Source organism: Triticum dicoccoides, chromosome 5A (assembly GCF_002162155.2).
Source record: "Triticum dicoccoides isolate Atlit2015 ecotype Zavitan chromosome 5A, WEW_v2.0, whole genome shotgun sequence".
Classification (NCBI taxonomy): Eukaryota; Viridiplantae; Streptophyta; class Magnoliopsida; order Poales; family Poaceae; genus Triticum; species Triticum dicoccoides.
The window spans coordinates 331,818,008-331,822,207 of NC_041388.1; positions in this window are offsets into that span (position 1 = coordinate 331,818,008).

The window sequence follows — 4,200 nt, forward strand, 5'->3', positions numbered from 1 at the left end:
CGATGATCGAATCTCGGGCAAGTAACATACCGACAGACAAAGGGAATTATGTATGTTGTCATAAAGGTTTAACCGATAAAAGATCTTTGTGGAATATGTAGGAATCGATATGGGCATCCATGTCCCGCTATTGATTATTGACCGGAGAGGTGTCTCGGTCATGACTACATAATTCCCGAACCCGCAGGATCGCACGCTTAACGTTCGTTGACGCTAGAGTAGTATTGGGATATTTGATGAGTAGTAACAAAATGTTGTTCGGAGTCCCGGATGAGATCCCAGACATCACGATGAGTCTTGAAATGGTCGAGAGGTAAAGATTTATATATGGGAAGTCATATTTTGGGTTCCGGAAAAAAGTGCAGTTTTTCGGTATTGTGCCGGGAAGCTTCTAGAAGGTTCCGGAGGATTCCAAAGGAGTCCGGAAGTCCACAGGTGGGTCCACCACGACCCAGAGACTGGCATGGGCTGCAGGGAGGTGCCCTGGCCTTATTGGGCTAGGCGCACCAAGTCCTCAAAAGCCCATGTGGCTAGGGAAGGCAAAAAAAAGGAAGGAGTCCTAGTAGGAATAGGATTGGACTTGGAGTCCAAGTCCTCTCCCCCTTAGATGCGCCCTAGGGCTTGGAGGGGCTGTTTCCTACACCCCTCCACCTATATATAGAGGGGAAGGGCGCCCCAAGAGGACACATCAAGCCCTTGGCGCCCCTCTTCTCCCGTTACTCCGTAGTTCCACCGCCTCGTCCCGACGATGCTTAGCGAAGCGCTGTCGGTACTCCACCACCACCATCACCACCATGCAGTCGTGTTGGTTGTGATCCCATCTACTTATCCTCTCTTGCTTGCTGTATCAAGAAAGAGGAGACGTCAACGAGCCGCACGTGTGCTAAACTCGGAGGTGCCGTCCATTCGGCACTAGATCGGTTGGATCGTGATCGGATCGCGAAGAGTATGACTACATCAACCGCATTGTTAAACGCTTCCGCTTACGGTCTACAAGGGTAAGTAGACACACTCTCCTCTCTCGTTTCTATACATCTCCATGGATAGATCTTGCGTGTGCGTAGAATTTTTTTTGTTTTCCATGCGACGTTTCCCAACAGTTGTCACTTAAGGGAGTTCTTGGTGTTGGACCAGGAATGAGAGCGTGGAGTGAATTAGGTTCATCGTTTCACTTTTATAGAGCAGTAAAAGACTACGGGCACCACGTCACGCGGTAAATCCACCAGTTCCCAATGCGTCATGCAATATATGCGTGCGAGGATTAAGATATCTTGTTAATGTTATCACCTAAACTCTGGAGCACAATCCCTTTATCGATGGGACGTGCCAATAGAAATGGCCTTGGGCCATGATATGCCCAGTATTGACTATTGATGAGAGGGCTCGGTTCCGTGGTAAGCAGTGACGGTTCGGTTTTTGGCTGAAAAGTTGTCAGGGCTCGACCAAATCAGCCTACTGCGCCCATGTGGCGTGCCTTCGTGGTTAAGATAAGGAAGACTTGGACCTAGTAAAAAATAAGATATACATAAGAGGTCCTTGTTAAAAGATGCCCTTGTTGCCTAGAATAAATTATTGTGCAGACTTGTGAGTGGTCATAATCGAAGGGGAATCCGATGATCGAACATAAAAAAGACTTCAGATCCAAATAAATCCTCAGATATAGAAACCAACGTGGAAGATGGAAGTTGCCTACGAAGCCGAAGACCAGAAGATGAAGCTACTCCGAGGAAGTATCAATGTCTTCGTCTTGGAGACTAGTTTAGGGGCTACTGATGGTGTCCTGGATCAGGGGGGTGCTCACCATGTCGGCCTACAATTCATGGGTCGGGACAAGGACCCACTGACAACTGAAGAATGGGCCATGCAAGACGTGGACCCCGGCGCACTCAAGGTGGAATCCTCCAAAGACTTGGCGTATACTTCAAGGCATACTCAAATAATTAACATGTTTATCCCTAGATGCAACCGACCATGTGTAAACCCTAGACACTCCTGATGCCTATATAAGCCAAGGGGTTTAGTCTATAGAAGCAAGATTTTAAGCTAGAACTCATCCATATGATCTCAAGGTACATCATCTTGTACTCTGTACCCCATCACAATCAATATAACAAGAGCAGGACGTAGGTTTTTACCTCTTAGAGAGGGCTCGAACCTGGGTAAACATCGTGTCTTTATCTACTTCCTATTACCATCTAGCCAAGACCACAAGCTCAAGACCCCCTACCCAGGATCCACCAATTTTAGCACCAGCAGGTGGCCCACGCATGTCCTAATGCATATTCGCCATGGTACAATTGGAATTTAGATTGGTGACCACTAGTAACTTACCACAACATAGGGTCAGATTGTGCTACTTTGCTAAACCTAGAATACTTTTTGGAATCCTCTAGCCTATCTGCATAGGTAGGGGTTATCTCCCACCTAGCCTCCTCTGTCATGTTGCTTGTCCCTTGATATTTGACCATCAACTAAGATCTGATTACACATGTCATGATTTTAATTGGTTTTGACCTAAGCTCTAGTATGTACCTATTGAAGACTGCACTAATGTTGTTAACAACTAGATCAGTCTTGCAATTGAAGTCCATTATATGCCTAGCCCAAGTTTCTTTTGAGATTCTATCTAACCATTTCCATGATTCTTCATCCTCATGTTTAAGTTTGACCATTGCAACATCAAATCCATGTTGAGTGTAGGAATAACTGGTCTGGTCCATATACTGCTTTAGCTCCTCGACCCTAAAACCACCTGCTTAAAAATATGCATAGATATGCCTAATGCAGTACTGAAGGAAATATGCCCTAGAGGCAATAATAAATTTGTTATTTTATATTTTCTTACTCATGATAAAGGTTTATTATTCATGCTAGAATTGTATTGATCGAAAACCTAAATACATGTGTGAATACATAAACAAACACCGTGTCCCTAGTGAGCCTCTACTTGAATAGCTCGTTGATCAAAGATGGTTAAGCTTTCCTAACCATGGACATGAGTTGTCATTTGATAATGGGATCACATCATTAGGATAATGATGTGATGAACAAGACCCATCCGTTAGCTTAGCATAATGATCGTTCAGTTTTATTGATATTGCTTTCTTCATGTCAAATACATATTCCTTTGACTATGAGATTATGCAACTCCCGGATACCGGAGGAATGCCTTGTGTGCTATCAAACGTCACAACGTAACTGGATGATCATAAATATGCTCTACAGGTATCTCCGAAGGTGTTTGTTGAGTTGGCATAGTTCGAGATTAGGATTTACTACTCCGAGTATCAGAGAGGTATCTCTGGGCCCTCTCGGTAATACACATCATAAGCTTGCAAGCAAATGACTAAGGAGTTAGTCACGAGGTGATGTATTACGGAACGAGTAAAGAGACTTGCTGGTAACGAGATTGAACTATGTATAGAGATACCGACGATCGAATCTCGGGCAAGTAACATACCAATGGACAAAGGGAATTACGTATGTTGTCACAACGGTTCGACCAATAAAGATCTTCGTAGAATATGTAGGAGCCAATATGGGCATCCAGGTTCCGCTATTGGTTATTGACCGGAGAGGTGTCTCGGTCATGTGTACATAGTTCTCGAACCCGTAGGGCCCGCACGCTTAACGTTCAATGATGATATAATATTATTTGAGTTATGTGATTGGTGACTGAATATTGTTCAGAGTCCCGGATGAGATCACAGACATGACGAGGAGTATCGAAATGGTTGAGAGACAAATATTGATATATAGGACAGGGGTATTCGGACACCGGAAGTGTTTTGGGGGGTACCGGGTACTTATCGGGTCACCAGAAGGGGTTCCGGGCACCCCTGACAAAAGATATGTGCCTTATGGGCCAAGAGGGGAAACACACCAGACATAAGGGGCTAGTGCGGCCCCCATATGGGCCGGCCTAAGGAGGGGAAGGAAAGGGGAGAAGGGAAAGGAAAGTGTGGATTAGGATTCCTACTTCCCTCCCTCGCCCCCCGCTTTCCTTCTCCCTCGGTTAAATATGGCAGGGGGCGCCACTTGGGAGGACCCCAAGTAGGATTTGGCCTACTTGGGACGCCTCCTGGTAGCCTCCCCTCTCCCTCACACACACACACACACACACACACACACACACCACACATATAGGATCACAGCTAGCAAATGACCGGGGGTGTAAACGGTAGAGGGGGCGCCGCACAC